The 16850-nt window shown below is 46.0% G+C and overlaps 1 long non-coding RNA gene across 1 annotated transcript; it reads left to right on the top strand.

Annotated features, from left to right (window-relative positions):
• The first annotated feature begins 1548 nt into the window (after nt 1-1548).
• On the top strand, nt 1549-11150 carry LOC146203922 (uncharacterized). The gene is made up of 3 exons (XR_014702547.1): nt 1549-3007; nt 6103-6176; nt 11099-11150. It is a non-coding gene; the product is annotated as an uncharacterized LOC146203922 (long non-coding RNA).
• The last annotated feature ends 5700 nt before the right edge of the window (nt 11151-16850 follow it).

Raw genomic sequence — 16850 nt, 5'->3', positions numbered from 1 at the left:
CTGCGCACTGGCCTTCTCTTCCAGAGTCTGTGAAACAGCGGTAGCCAATTTTTCAGGCTGTTCGAAGGTTCGTTGACTTTTTATTTTTGTTGTGTGGTTATTTTTTAGGGCACAGCTAGCTCATTGGCGCCCGTTCCTGGGTTTTGCGTGTCTGTCGGCGTCAGCCGCATTGGCCTCGTAACCCAGCTCCGCTCCCTTTTCAGCCCCCCAGTTCGAGCCGGCGCTTTGGCAATCGGAGCGTCGATAGAACACGTGCGCAGCAACCGGAGAATACGAGGAAAGGAGGGGGGGGAGGTCGCTGCCTGGGCGGCGAAGAGATAGCGGCGACTGATTGATGCCGCTGACGTCGCTAGCGAGTCAAGACAACGTGACTGCGTAGAGAGAGAGAGGGTGGTTCTTGTTGGGGATGATGAAAGAGGGGTTCGGCACATTCATCTGTTTCCTCAGAGACGAGGGATCACGCCGCCGTAACTGTGTAGACTGTGTTGAACGCTGTCGCCGCCATGCAGAAAAAGGAGGAGGGGGTTGCCCCCTGTTCTTGCGTGGTGGCGAGGGTGCTCTCCGCTTGCCGAGACGTCGGCTGGCTATCAGCGGATCACGGTGCCTGCATCCCATTCTCTCTCGCTTCACTCGCTAGCGGCGTCAGCGCCCTCTATCTGTACAACGGGCCCATGCGCTGCCTCCCGCAACCTCCCGATAACTCAATTGCTCTCTTCGATTTTCTGACCGTAAAGCTTCTTTTATGACTGCATAAATTGTTAGTGGAGTGTTTTTTGAAGGAATGCACGTGAAAAATAAAAAAAAGGTTGCCTGTAATTGTACATTTGCGTCTTGCTCGAAATCTTTCCCTCAATCTTTTGAAAAGGTGAAACAGCTGATGAGCTGCTCTCAAATTTCGCATTAATAAGTAATGTAATCGTGGGCAGTTTTTTTCATTGTTTTTGCAGGTTATGAACAAATAATTTCATTTATCTTTTGAACTAATTGGCCAGTTTGAAAAATGGTGACATATTTGAAATTGGTGCAAGAAACAATCAGGATATTGTCGCAGGAACACGTGCGCAGGCTTTTTATTTTTGTTGTGTGGTTATTTTTTAGAGCACAGCTCTTTGGCGCCCGTTGCTGGGTTTTGCGTGTCTGTCGGCGTCAGCCGCGTTGGCCTCGTAACCCAGCTCTGCTCCCTTTTCAGCCGCCTAGTTCGAGCCGGCGCTTTGGCAACCGGAGCGTAGCAGGAACACGTGCGCAGCAACCAAAGAATACGAGGAAAGAAGTGGGGGTCGCTGCAAAACCCAACGCGATTCGATAGCTCCTCACTGCATGCCCGCACCGACCAAGAGCCTCCCAGTCGCTAACGTCTCCATCTTGCTTCCCCTGCAGCTGCGTTGGTGGTCTTCGAGATACCTCTCATCTCAGGGTGCAGAGCGTGTTGCAGATTCATATAGGAATCGGCAAGCAGAAGGATGAGGAGGAAGAAGTGATCTTGAGGGACTCGGAGCTCGCGAGGTAGAGACTGAGCGCCATGTTGGTGAAAATTTGGTGAAAATTTAAGAAAAATAGCTTTAAAAGTCAGTCCCCCCTTAACAAGCTAACTGGAGAGGGATAGCATCAGGCAACATTGTGTCAGCCCATTTTTTAGCATAAAACAAAGTACAGTGTCACTCAGGGAATTTTACAAATGCACTCAGGGAATTTGTAAACAGCAGTTTGGTAGACACCCTGCAATTGCAGAGGATGCAGGTAAGCCGATAACAAATTTTTCTGAAACGAGTAAAAAAGTTTTAGCTTTGTTCTCATTTTCAAGCTCTTTAAGTAAAGCCACCATTGCTTTGCATTTAATCTATGGATTGAAGCCCTGCATTCCACCTTTTAATGTTCTTGGCCTATTGCAGTCATGTATAGAGCAGCACGTATAGAAGCATATGTTCTGGCCCAAGTCATAACAGGAATAGGACAATGAGCAACAAGCAACAAATGCTTAATGGGAAAGAATAAAGGCTTGGTTTGGTTCAGAGGGTTTAACGTACCAAAGTGACAGAATCTGAGGGACGGGACAGTGCAGTGCTCATGATTTCCTCCCCATGCGTTTTACGTGCTCAGACATCAAAATATGCATAGGTGCCTTGGGTTTCGCCTCCATCGAGAAGCGGTGGCCGCTAGCGGGATTCGATCATGCATACTTGGGTAAAGCAGGCGAAGGCTCTTATTTCAAGGCCATCAAAGAGAGTTTCTAAAGTATAATGTTTTCAATACTTAATATTGCTACCTGTCGTTTACTCTCTGATAGATCTAGATTTCATATATATGTGACGTTATATATCAGCATTGCCTCAGTAGTGAATTGTTTTCGATAGGAAGGTCTGGATGCATTCTGAAGAAATCAAGGCAGATACAATTATGCGTCTTGCCAGTGTTCAAGTCGATTTTCATTTGATGTTTAGATTTAGTGTTTGCTGCAATAATATGGTATTTGTTTGGATGAAAAGCAGTTTCCTTATATGTGCCACATATGTTCAATAAATTTGTGTTGACCTCTAAACAGGGTAAGTAACTTCACTCTATGGTGATAAGCAATCGTTGGCCATGCTGGCTCCGTCGCCGGTGTAATGCGAAAGTTCAGTGCGTCGATAAGATAAGAAACCTATAACTATAACCTATAACATATAAGAAAACTGCCTTTCATCCGCATGATATGTTCAGTAAATTTGTGTTAACCTCCTACACATGAGCTGCACAAAAGGCAGCAAACAACCATTTCTGCTTATTCATGACACGTAGACTCTTCTGGCACTAGAATTAAACTGGACGGTAGATGTGGATTGTTTTGATGGCGGGTCAAATGTATGAGCTCTTTGTAATAATTTGCAAAACATAAACAATATAACCGGATACTTTTCCTTGCTGTATAGCATTCGCGGAGCCCCTGCCGGCTGCACCTGGATGTGTTTCAAATAAAAACGACATGTCAAAGAAGCAGAGGCAGCAGATATACAGCACCATGAGATGCAAGGTAAGTGAAGTTGTTTACATGATGCACACTTTGACGTTTTTGCCGGCTACCCCATGTATCCTCCGTGTGCACTTCTGTGGTAACAGAAACTGAAGAACAGCTCATGGAGCTCATACATCTAATGCAGTTCTTAGTAGCCGGTACTGTTTCACTACTTTTTTACACATCATATGAGCATCAGGCTGCTTGCTTTCACCTCTCACTTTTACAAAACCACGTAACAGCCCATAGTAGTCTGTGGTGCGAGCTCATCACGCCTCCCGCCACACTTTCCATCAGCTATTCAAATTCGTGGAAGGAAATTTGTGTCACGTAAACTAAGAATTTTTCACAACTAAGACCTTTCATGTGCTTGTTTCAAAATTAACCTGAGAACATACTACATTTGTTGTATACCGTGCTTCTCTAGATAGGCACAGCATTTTTCCTCTGCCGCCGGTGCGGTGGCGTTCTTCCGACAATACAGTGGCAGCTTCTATAGCCCGAGCACAAAACGCTCAACATTCCACCATCCTCACAAGGCCTTATCGTGAGCTGTGTGCCTTAATGTATAGAACTTTACGTTTGAAACGACTTGCCAGTTCTGCAAGTCTTAAATTCACTGGGTTAATGCCAGCTAAATGTTTTTAATGCACCTTATTTACATTTTGCCTAACCGTGCGAATTTTTTTTTTTTTTTTTTCCACAAAAAAATTTCTGTTGCACCTTTCTTTTGTGTGTGTGTGTATGCTTGTGCAACACTTGTAGTGCTTGATGGAGGGATTTAGGGGGTTTGACTTCTGTGCCCAAGGATGCAGGATGAATTCCCGGCCACGGCGGCTGTTTTTTGATGGAGGCAAAAAGCAAGGCACCCATGTGCTGTGCTATGTCGGTGCATGTTAAAGATCCCCATGGGGTTGAAATTTCCGGAGTCCTCCTCTTTGGCATTGCTCATGTTTTTTTGGGGGACGGTAAAGGGACTGAACACTGCCCAAAATATGTCTTGATATTATTGTAGGAATGAGAAGGCCCTGCATCATGGTACACATCAAGCACTACAATATGAAAGAAACAAGGCCTTACGATTTTAAGGCAAAAGCCTTTAAAGGGCTCATGACAGCTACAACAGCATAAAATGATTATTGCATTTCACTCCTCACACATTATATTACAAATCCTCGGAATTTGAGCTCATTCCGTGCAGTAGATAGTTTTAAAGTTAATTTTGATTATTAATATCGGAATCTGCTTTCTGGTCTGGCAACCATTGGCGGCTGACGTCACGTCAACATTTACGTCCCCATGTCGTCTGCTATTAGCGGTGCCGGCTTCGCTCTTGCATGCACGTTGTAGATGGTGGTCATTGAGTTTTTTTTTTCTTCAGCGAAAATATTTTGTTGACATATCCTCTTTTCATTGTGGAGCCTTCATTATAATACGCAACCTTAGAGATTCTTGGACTTGTTTTGGGTTTCTTCTAGTGATTGCTGAGGAGGCTGAAATCGATGACTCATGCATATAATTAAGGTATGCAATCAAAAGCGTATTTTTCTTACGTTATGAGAGGTAGCTTTTTTTAGCAACAAGCACTCCCGCATATAAAAAGGCACTTGTCCAATGTTTCCTTCGGCCGTACATGTGCATGTGCCATGAAAATGGGGAGGGGATAGCATTGTGTTCCTGATAGTTGAGCTATTGCCGTCGCTCCTTGGGTCCAAAAACTGAAAGTCAATATAAAACGAGTATACCTCGACGCGAGAGCATGCGTTACATAATTAGAGGAGCAGCCAAATCTTTTGAACGAATCGCTACCTCGTGACTTGCTGATATATGCACGTGTTAGACTGAATTATTTTCGGCTGTAAAGCATTTCTGCAAAACTATGTTCAGTCTGGCCACGGCCAGCTCACAAAAGTATGTGCTGCCGCTTCAGTCCTGTCATGGCAAAACCCAACGCGATTCGATAGCTCCTCACTGCATGCCCGCACCGACCAAGAGCCTCCCAGTCGCTACCGTCTCCTTCTTGCTTCCCCCGCAGCTGCGCCCGTGATTGCGACAGACTCCCAAGCCTCACCTTCCGTTTTTCTTGTGCTTCTCCAGCAAATCACTCTTGAATGTTTCAACATAAGCATACACCATTTAGTATTTAGTGTGTGAACCCTAAACTCAACAGGAATGCGCTGATTTGCAGAATACGACTGCGCCCCCAGCTTGTTGTTTATAGCTTTTGAATTGACTGGATGTATGCTCCTCGTTCGCACGGCATAAAATGTGAGCTGAGCTAGCAATACCAAAACTATCCACTTGTTTTCGCAACAGTTGCACCTTGATTTGTTCACAAGCTGCAACTGCGCTGCAAGAACCGTTAATGCTACGTCCCCTGCCTGCGCCGAGTATACACACAAGTGGCACTGACAGCTGCCAGCTGCGCTCGCTATAGACAGGGTCACATATATCGGCACTTCCCGCTCTATGTGCAGTCGTGGATTTATGGTCGCTACGGCCAGATCTACACTCGATGGCCACATACAACCGCTAAAGCTTGTGAATGCGCACTCCGTAATTGCCAAAACTCTAGACCCGTTGTGCATACTCGCGCTAGGCCTACTCGTCGCTAAATGAGCTGGCAGTTCGTGCCGATTAACATTTCTAGCCAAGGTCATTACTGATGACAAGGGGGAACACACTTCTCCTAGGAGAGAATGCAATTGTAGACATTTCATGTGTTTTTAGTTGCTTAGAAGAAACATCTTTCCTGAACAAGCTATGATATCTTAACACTTCATTCCTTCTAATAAAAAAAAAAAAAAGAGCATATTATACCTCGAGCTTGGCGCATGATAGCCTGAGTTGCTTATGCACCATAAAACACAACACAACAAACAAAAAACAGAAGATGTAGCTTCTTGTTTTCATTTTTCTAACTCTGCAAGCTACAGACAAGCGCAGCATCAGGCTGTTCACTCGAGTATTGGGTGTCAAATTCTCGCTCGGCCTCCGATCCGACCAAAACAGATCGGATGACCGGCCGGAAATTAGTTAGAGCACGAGCAGTTTGCGTATTCAGAGGTGCACTCTTAAATTACATTGTCTACTGCTTCCCACCTTTCACTCAGACTAAAAGACCTGCACCTTAAGAAAAACTCTCGTCTTGGAAAGAGCCTGAACATGCTGCTCTACTGTATACAGGGTAAGTAACTTCACACTACGGTGATAAGTAACCGTTGGCCTTGCTGGAGTCGTCGCCGGTATAATGCAAAAGTTCAGTGCGTCGATAAGATAAGGAACCTATAACTGTGCCGCCCACTGACTGTGACCGTGCCTTATGCTGAAGAGAACATGCCTTCACTATATCGCTTTTGTGTGGTAACCTCGTCACCAAGCACTTCTGAATGAGGGACAACCGCTGTGTCAATCGTCCTAAGAAAACAAAGAGATATCCTTTGATATTGCAGACGACGCTCTGCCGGGTATCCTCCGTGACGTCGCATGAGCATTTCGAAATGGCGGTTGCTCTTAGTGGGAGGAGCTTCCCAATTTTGATTTCTATCGTGGTTTTGTATAATATGAGCCGCACGCTAGGCACTAAAACTTTGCGAGTAGAATCACGGACCTGTATAATATTCACAGAAGTATAAAACGGCAATACATCGAACAGGCCTGTCATCGCCCCTTTAAAGGCTCATGCTCGCAGCTATGCTAGTGTGTGTCCGTAATGCTTTCTTTAAGTTGGAAATAATAAAGATCAGACAAAAAGAATGCTTGCATCAGATAGAGGAGGAAAACATTGACCTAGAAGACAAGTTTGATGACTCTACATTGATTAGTTAATTAATTATAGTCAAAATTGCATCAAAATAGCGTGGACACCAATCGCATCCACCGAAGTTGTCTCCGGTCATGTATAATAACTGGAACTGATGTCACCAGGTAGCAGGCGATTCATGCATATACATGTTTAATCTCATTATTGCGAACATCACATTAACGAATGTTTTAATAATCCCCAGCAGATTTTCGATATTTTCAATGCGTGGTGTCCCTTCTTCATCTCTGTCCTGTGTTTGGCGCTATAAAAATGGATCATTGAAAACACCAACTCGCCCAACAACTGCTTTTACTAAGGTAAAACCATTTCAGAATTATGAATTTCAAAATAACGATTATTTCAGAATAACGTGCGTATCTTATTTTTTCTTCTGTTATCTAGGAACATCAGTCTTACAAAATCGTCTTAAGCGCATCAGCTCGCAACTCGTGCGTGAAACAAACTGCCGTTTCTGTGTATGGTCCGAGGGCTGTAGCTGTCATCATCAGCACATCTAGTGCCAGCTCCTAGTGCCCCCACAAAGCTGAGGTTTATAATGCAGTAGCCAGCAGGCCTAGCTGCCTGCCTTTTTTCTTTCTGCGTTGCGTGTCGTTTGCCTATGGTTGGTTGCGCAGCGGGGTAGTCCCGCCCTCTTTTTTGTGTGTGTTGCGGATGATTTTATTGCGAAGTTCGTATGAGATGTGACTATGACTGCAGCCGGCGAAATGCCAGGAAGATAGGAACGCAGCTTTCACTGCAAGAAATTGACGGAGATAAAAAGCGAATCGGCCCCCTCCAGACAGCTAGCATTGCCCCATCGAATGCCGCGATCATATTGAAAGATTGAGACAAGATTTTCAAACTCCAGAGCACTGAAGATGAGGTTGTATCGAACATTGGCGTTCTTTTTTTCTTTTCTTTTTTTCACATGGACAAAGTTTGTACTTTCATCGCTCGGTGCAAGCACGCATCCAGTGTGGTGTTGCGGAAAGTAGGTGTATGTACTATAGTAATAGAATGTAGTGCGTGGTAGTTTGCTGCACTCGGCAGAAGAAAAGCAATTGATTTCTTTAAATAAATCAGCATTGAAGTTAGTACAACAGTTTCATTTGAGGCTTTGCTTTCCTACAATTGTGCCTTCTGCCGAGGTATGTCATTTTTTTACCTAGGTTCGACTGCTGGCTTATAGCATATTTTTCACTACAACATTTCAAAATGAACAACTCTTTGCGGTTTCGCAGTCTTTGTTATATCGAGATTTGACTGTACGAAGTTGGTCCTGCCAAGCATCTGTGCTGCGCCTTTCATTTGGTGCTTTCTCTAACGCCGCACCACACAGCGTACAGACGCATTACAGCAGGCACCAGTGGCAATTCAAATTAGTTTGCATGAATACTTTGAAAATCGCATAAAAAAAAAACAACTGTCGTGACATGATATTGAGAAACATTGTTACGCCGCACCACACAGCATACAGAAGCAGACACAGTACAGCAGGCACCAGCGGCATTTCAAATTAGTTGCATGAATACTTTGAAAATCGCATAAAGACAAACAACTGAGGTGACATCATATTGAGAACACTGTTACATCACTGTAGTACCTCACGTGATCACATTCGGGAAAATATCGGTTATTTTCAAAATCCGCCTTTTGCGGGACGATATGGTGCCATCATGCGGGAGTGGGCGAGAACCACGTTGGACGGCAGTGTAGCAGACGACGCGAAAGTGCACCATACGAAAAGGCCACGCCAACGCAGGTAGAAAGTGAAAGCTCTCCCCTTTTTTGGCCTCTGGGCAGAAAGTAGAGAGTGATTGAAGTATATCATGTTCACGCAGTATGGGGGAGTGTACAGCATTTTCAGAATCCACTCCTGATGCACGCATATACTATCTTCGTATTGTAAAAGCGTGTAGCGCGGGCCGTGTTCGACGTGACAGAATGAGACGCTCTCAGCGTGCAGGTTTTTGACAGACAAGAAAGCGCGGAGGCAGAGAGACAGAGAGAGGGATCTCAAAGGTCAAAGCAGCCAGGGCTTTGTTGATGCTGCAGAGCTAGGTGGAATCATCTCCTGTGACTTTGAGCCCCGCATATGCGTAAGCTGTCTTGAGTTACCGAGCACAATGCGGTCACCGCGGCGCCGGCGTGGTGCAATGGGCGTCGCTTCCTCCTCGCGTCATCTACAATCGTGCAGCTATTATCCTGGTCGGAATGCACCCCTGCAGGAAACGAACGGCATTTTTCTGGCTAAGGATGATTCAGCGCTCTAGCCGGTTTTTTGCCCTCAGGTGTCGGAACGGATGTGGTCGCAGTGGTGAAAAGGTTCTCAGTGCACAGCGAATGGTCATTCTGTTGTGAAAGGATCCACAACCTTTCTGCCTCCGGCGCGATTTCTGCGGTATCAACGACTTGGTCACAGATGTGCATCTCAGTCAGGAACCAACCCTGTTCTACGTCCAGAGCGATCCACTCTGCAAGTGAACGAGCATGAACCCTCCAGGAGACTCATTTTTGCCGGGCGGTGTCCTTGCCGTTGCAAACGGTCGGACGAAGACGGCGATTATCAAGCTTCCTAACAAAGTGCATCTGATTGCGTACACCAAAGGAACAAAATCCGAATGCTTTGGTGCGGACAGAGGCGAGCCTTTAAGGTAAAAAAAAAAAAAAAATACTGTGCGTCGTGCAAGAGTGTCAAGTGCATCATTTGCTCCGAGCGGCAAAAACACAGATACTACAGGTATCTATGCATCTAAAGGAAATATGCATTCTGAAATGTACCTACTGAAGTTTGCACCCAGCCTGTAACGCTGCAGTGGTAGCTGCAATGAGGATTTCTTCGCTGCGTGATTGCTTTTGTTGTGCCGGGGCCTGAAGGTGATGTATTTTGTCGTTTCTTTTCTTAATGTGCGAAAGGGCTAGGTAGCTTAGATATCACAGGCGTCTGTGTGCGCAAGGCCGTAATATTTAGCATGTTTTATCGTGACTGCCACCTGACTAACAAGAAAAAAATGCGGCGTTTTACTGCACTGCCGTTCGCGAGCCTCATGACCAGATCAACTGCTCGGCTCGCGAACGGCGGTGCATCACAACAGACGGCCAATTTTTTTTTCCTTTTGTTCAGGCGGCAGTCGTGATAAAACATGCTAAGTATTACGGTGTGGCGTACACAGCCACCTGTGATATCTGCGCTACCCGGCCCCTCGTCATCAGACGCGCCGAACAAACGCTCATTGCGGCTATGACTGCTGGGTTACAGGCTTGGTGCAAACTCCGTTAGATACTTTTCATCATGCACATTTCCTTTAGATGCATACATACCTGTAACGAAATGTTTTTCCACAGTCGAGCGTACACAGTCGGTTGCTAAGGTCGGCCATTCACATCTTGACGCTTGGTGGCCCTAATTCAAGCTTCATGTCGTTGGTCGCGGCTCGCTGAAGGAAACCTGAAAAACCGTGTCTTGCATCTCGGCACGCTTAGAGAGTGGCAACCGTACGCGGCAGGTGTGGTTTGCATTGTTTTGCCAAGCCTGTGGCGGTCACCGTGCCGCCCGGCGCCGCCAGCCCCTGTGCACTGGCGACGCCGTTGACGCCGTCCAATGTGTTTCCGTCGTTCGCTGCTACGACTTCGCTCATGCGCATAAAATTCGCGCAAAAGGCGGATTGGGCAGAGTTAGTTTTTCTTCAGGAGTGCATGTCATATATTCTGCATTCTTCAGTGCACCCTTCAGTTGAGTGCCATGCTTTCAGCTTTTGTCACTAGATGGTGCCACAGTGTTTTGAACTCCTTAGATGAAGTGCTGATTGAGCCCACTAAAACTTTCATTGAAGAGGTGTTGTACAGATTTTAAACAGAAGTGGGTTCCTCTTACACTGAAAACGTCCGACTACTGTCTGACGGGTTAAATTTACAATATTTGTTTTTTCTAGTGTTTTGTCTACCACCAGCATCAGGCTACATAAAAGCATGCTTATTCACGGATAAATTGAATTCTGGGCAAAATTATGTGCAGCATTTTTTATAAAACCACTCTGCAGTTTACAACAGACGTTCCATTGTGCCGATTTGAGGCCTAAATTTCAGCGTTCTGTCCTTACAAACCAGAAAAGCCAAACTTTCAGTGCCTCAGCAAAATATTCACTTGTTGTGATATATAAGTTTTCACAAAAATATGGTGGATGTATGTTTGATGGACGATAGCCTGCGTGCATTGGTAATAAAATTCATTCTTGGCTGTTCGTGTGAGTGAGTAAAGTGCATTGTGTTGACTTAAAAAAAAGTCACCTTCCGTTCTCTTACAGCTGGTAATTGGGGAAGAAGAACACGAAGTGGTTCAGCGTGTATTGGTAATAAAATTCATTCTTGGCTGTTGGTGTGTGTGAGTAAAGTGCATTGTGTGGACTTAAAAAAAAAAATCACCTTCCGTTCTCTTACAGCTGGTAATTGGGGAAGAAGAACTGGGAGCGGTTCAAGGATGTCAAGTATCCAACAGTATGTTGACGACATGGGCCCTCCTAAAAGTGCGTAGTGTTTAGAGAAGCCTGTTTCTATTTAAAGGCATTGGAATGATTTGCTTGACAATCTATTTTTTTTACCCCCATTTCTGCTCGTTTTTTAATGGTGTTTGTGTGTGTGCGTAGTAAGTAGGAGGCGTCGTGCTCTGGAGTGTGTGGGCTCTCTTAGTAGATGTTGTAGAAGAAGCAGGGCGAACACCAGGACGCCTCTCACTGCATTTAATCCCAGCTATTTCCTCGACTCTCAATCTTCCAACATGGCGCTCAGTCTCTACCTCGCGCGCTCCGAGTCCCTCAAGATCACTTCTTCCTCCTCATCCTTCTGCTTGCCGATTCCTATGCGAATCTGCAACACGCTCTGCACCCTGAGATGAGAGGTATCTCGAAGACCACCAACACTGCAGAACAAGGTTGATCCATAAGAGGCGTGCAGCACAGACTCAAATCACTCCGTAGCACCATCCCTGCATCAGCTCGCAACTCGTGCTTTAAACAAACTGCCATTTCTGTGTATGGTCCGAGGGCTGTAGCTGTCATCATCAGCAAATCTAGTGCCAGCTCCTAGTGCCCCCGCAAAGCTGAGGTTTATAATGCAGTAGCCAGCAGGCCTAGCTGCCTGCCCTTTTTCTTTCTGCGTTGCGTGCAGTTTGCCTATGGTCGGTTGCGCAGCGAGGTAGTCCCGCCCTCTTTTTTGTGTGTGTCGCGGATGATTTTATTGCGAAGTTCGTATGAGATGTGACTATGACTGCAGCCGGCGAAATGTCAGGAAGGTAGGAACGCAGCTTTCACTGCAAGAAATTGACGGAGAGAAAAAGAGAATCGGCCCCTGCAGACAGCTAGCATTGCCCCATCGCATGCCGCGATCATATTGAAAGATTGAGACAAGATTTTCAAAATTCTGAGCACTAAAGATGAGGTTATATCGAACATTGGCATTTTTTTTTCTTTTCTTTTTTTCACATGGACAAAGTTTGTACTTTCATCGCTCGGTGCAAGCACGCATCCAGTGAGGTGTTGCGGAAAGTAGGTGTATGTACTATAGTAATAGAATGTAGTGCGTGGTAGTTTGCGGCACTTGGCAGAAGAAAAGCAATTGATTTCTTTAAATAAATCAGCATTGAAGTTAGTACAACAGTTTCATTTGAGGCTTTGCTTTCCTACAATTGTGCCTACTGCCAAGGTATGCCATTTTTTACCTAGCTTTGACTGCTGGCTTTTGTAGCATATTTTTCATTACAACATTTCAATTCTTTGCAGTTTCGCAGTGTTTGTTATATCGAGATTTGACTGTACGAAGTTGGTCCTGCCAAGCATCTGTGCTGCGCCTTTCATTTGGCGCTTTCTCTAACGCCGCACCCCACAACATACAGAAGCAGACGCAGTACAGCAGGCACCAGTGGCATTTCAAATTAGTTGCATGAATACTTTGAAAATTGCATAAAGACAAACAACTGAGGTGACGTCATATTGAGAACACTGTTACATCACTGTAGTACCTCACGTGATCACATTCGGGAAAATATCAGTTATTTTCAAAATCCGCCTTTTGCGGGACGATATGGTGCCATCATGGGGGAGTGGGCGAGAAACACATTGGACGGCAGTGTAGCAGACGACGCGAAAGTGCACCAAACGAAAAGGCCACTCCAACGCAGGTAGAAAGTGAAACTCCCCCCTTTTTTGGCCTCGGGGCAGAAAGTAGAGAGTGATTGAAGTATATCATGTTCACGCAGTATGGGGGAATGTACAGCATTTTCACAATCCACTCAATCAGTTCAGTTCAGGCGTTCAGTCGTGTCCGACTCTTCGTGACCCTATGGACCATGTCACGCCACGCTTTCCGGTCTCTCACTATCTTCTTAACATCACATAGCTTCATCTGCAATGCCTCGAGAATGCCATCTAACCATCGCGTTCGCTGCCTACCCCTTCTCCGGCGACCCTCAACCTTTCCCAACATCAAATCTTTCTCCAGCGACTCCTCTCTTCTCATCAGATGACCAAAGTAGCTGAGCTTTAACTTTAGAATTTGACCCTCCAATGAGCAGTCAGGGTTTATGGTCGACAATATCGACTGATTTGATCTTCTGGCAGTCCAAGGAACTCTTAAGAGTCTTCGCCAGCACCACAATTCAAACGCGTCAATTCTTCGGCGGTCAGCCTTTTTCACAGTCCAACTCTCGCATCCATACATCACAACTGGAAAGACCATAGCACGGGTTATACGGATCTTGGTTGGCAGACTAATGTCTCTGCTCTTTACTAGGTGGTCAAGGCTAACCATTGCTCTCTTTCCCAGAAGCAGGCGTCTCCTAATTTCATGGCTGCAGTCTCCTTCCGAGGTAATCTTGGCGCCCAAGAACAGAAAATCTGTCACAGCTTCCACTTCTTGTCCATTGATGCTCCAGGACTTGATAGGGCAAGACGCCATGATCTTCGTCTCTTTAATGTTCAGTTTAAGCCCAAACTTCTCACTCTCTTCTTGTACGCGCATCAGAAGTCTCTTGAGTTCCACTTCACTTTCTGCCATTAAAGTGGTATCATCCGCATATCTAAGGTTGTTGATACGTTTTCCAGCTGAAGACTCGTCCAGACCGGCCTTTCTCATGATGCACTCTGCATATAGGTTAAATAGGCAGGGCGACAGTATGCAGCCTTGCCTCACCCCTTTCTCAATCGGAAACCAATCAGTAAGACCATGCCCAGTTCTGACTGTGGCCTCTTGCCCTTCATAAAGGTTCCTGAGGAGACAGATGAGGTGAATTGGAACTCCCATCTCTTGGAGAGCTTGCCACAATCAATAAAGCAGAAGTAAATCGGTTTCTGGAACTCTTGCTTTTTCCATGATCCAGCGAAGGTTGGCAATTTGGTCTCTAGTTCCTCTGCCCTTGCGAAACGCAGCTTGCACGTCCGGAAGCTCCCGATCCACATACTGCTGCAGCCTACCTTGGAGGATTTTTAACATCACCTTGCTAGCATGCGAAATAAGCGCGATCGTGCGGTAGTTGGAACAATCTTTGGCACTGCCTTTCTTTGGAATGGGGATGTAAACTGACCTCCTCCAATCCTGTGGCCACTGCAGGGTTGTCCAAATCTTTTGACATAATGTATGCAGTGTGTTAACAGCGTCGTGGTTGAGGTTTTGAAGCAACTCAGCTGGAATACCATCAATTCCGCTAGCTTTGTTCTTGGCAAGGCTGGCTAAGGCTCGTTCAACTTCACTCTTCAGGATGCCCGGCTCGAGATCAGTAATCACAACCAGCTTATGTTGGGTTTGCACATCCGGATCCTTCTTGTACAGTTCTTCTGTGTATTCCTGCCACCTCTTCATCTCTGAGGCTTCAGTGAGGTCCTTGCCTCGTTTGTCCTTTATCACGCCCAGCTTAGCACAGAAGCTTCCTTTGATATCTTTGATTGTCTTATACAGAGCTCTTGTGTTCCTTAATTGGCTGTTGTCCTCAACTGCTTGACACTGTATGTTCAGGAAGGCATTCTTATCTCTCCTTGCTATTTTCTGAAAATCCGCATTGAGAACCTTGTATCTTTCTCTTTCCCCCATACCTTTTGCCATCCTCCTTTCCTCAGCTATTTGCAAAGCCTCTTCAGATAACCAGTTTGCTTTTTTGCATTTCTTTTGCTTTGGAACTACCTTAGTAGCAACTTCTTGTATTATATCACGAACATCAGTCCACATCTCTTTGGGCTCTTTTAGGGTTAGATCTAATTCTTGAAATCGATTCCTCACTTCCACAGCATATTCTAATGGAATCTGATCCAGATCATACCTGAAAGGCCTTCTAGTTTTCTGCGTTTTCCTCAATCGAAGCTTAATTTTGGCAACAAGAAGCTGATGATCGGTGCCACAATTGGCCCCAGGCCTTGTTTTTACTGCTTGTATAGCGCTTCTCCATCTCTGCCGGCAAATAATATAATCGATCTGATTCCTGTACAGACCGTCCGGTGAAATCCATGTGTACAGGCGCCTCTTGTGCTGTTGAAAATGAGTATTCGCTATGGTCAGGTTGTTTTCTTGACAGAACTCTACTAGCCTCTGCCCAGCTTCATTTGGCTCACCAAGACCGAACTTGCCTGTAATTCCGGATATTTCTTCACTCCCGACCTTAGCATTCCAGTCTCCTATGAGAAAAACGACGTCTGATGATGGGGTGCGGTCTAAAAGGCATTGTAGGTCCGCATAAAATCTCTCAACGTCAGCTTCTTCAGCGCTTCTTCAGCAGCAGTGGTCGGTGCATAGACTTGGATAACTGTTATGTTGAAAGGGTGACCTTGGATCCGAAGTGAAATCATTCGGTCGTTTTTGGGGTTGTACCCTAGCACTGCTTTGCCCATTCTTCTGTTTACTATGAGAGCGACCCCATTCCTTCTCTTGGATTCGTGCCCACAATAAAAGACATAATGGTCGCCGGAGTTAAATTCTCCCATTCCGGTCCACTTGAGTTCGCTGATACCCAAGATATCAATGTTCAATCTGTCCATTTCTCGCTTGACGATATCCAGTTTACCTTGCGTCATAGATCTTACATTCCATGTTGCTATGTGATATATCTCCTTGCAACATCGGACTTTCCGGTCGCTTCCCGACACATCCACAACTGAGCATCCTTTTGGCTTTAGCCCAGCCGCTTCATTCGTCCTGGAGCTACTAGGAATCGCCCTTTGTTCATCCCCAGTAACATGTGGGACGCCTTCCAACCTGGGGGGCTCATCTTCCGGCGCCATATCGATAATGGTATTGTGACTGGCCATAGGGTTTTCTTGGCAGGAAATACTGGAGTGGGTTGCCATTACCTTCTCCAGTGAATCACATTTTGTCAGAACTCTCTGCCGTGACCTGTCTTCTTGGGTGGCCCTACACAGCAGAGCTCACGACTTCATCGAGTTTCGCAAGCCCCTCCGCCACGACAAGGCAGTGATCCATGAATCCACTCATAATGCACGCATATACTATCTTCGTATTGTAAAAGCGTGTAGCGCGGGCCGTGTTCGACGTGACAGAATGGGACGCTCTCAGCGTGCAGGTTTTCGACAGACAGGAGAGCGCGGAGGCAGAGAGACAGAGAGAGGGATCTCAAAGGCCAAAGCAGCCAGGGCTTTGTTGATGCTGCAGAGCTAGGTGGAATCGTCTCCTGTGACTTTGGCATGGTGCAATGGGCGTCGCTTCCTCCTCGCGTCATCTACAATCGTGCAGCTATTGTCCTGGCCAGAATGCACACCTGCAGGAAACGAACGGCATTTTTCTGGCTAAGGATGATTCAGGGCTCTAGCCGGTTTCTGCCCTCGGGAGTCGGAACGGATGTGGTCGCAGTGGTGAAAAGGTTCTCAGTGCACAGCGAATGGTCATTCTGTTGTAAAGGATTCACAACCTTTCTGCCTCCGCCGCGATTTCTGCGGTATCGACTTGGTCACACATGTGCATCTCCTACATATCAGATGCGCATCTCAGTCAGGAACCAACCCTGTTCTACGTCCAGAGCGATCCACTCTGCAAGTGAACGAGCATGAACCCTCCAGGAGACTC

The sequence above is a fragment of the Amblyomma maculatum genome, chromosome 1 (assembly GCF_055883805.1).
Source record: "Amblyomma maculatum isolate TAMU_Amacu chromosome 1, ASM5588380v1, whole genome shotgun sequence".
Classification (NCBI taxonomy): Eukaryota; Metazoa; Arthropoda; class Arachnida; order Ixodida; family Ixodidae; genus Amblyomma; species Amblyomma maculatum.
This window is presented reverse-complemented; position numbering and strand designations above follow the sequence as displayed.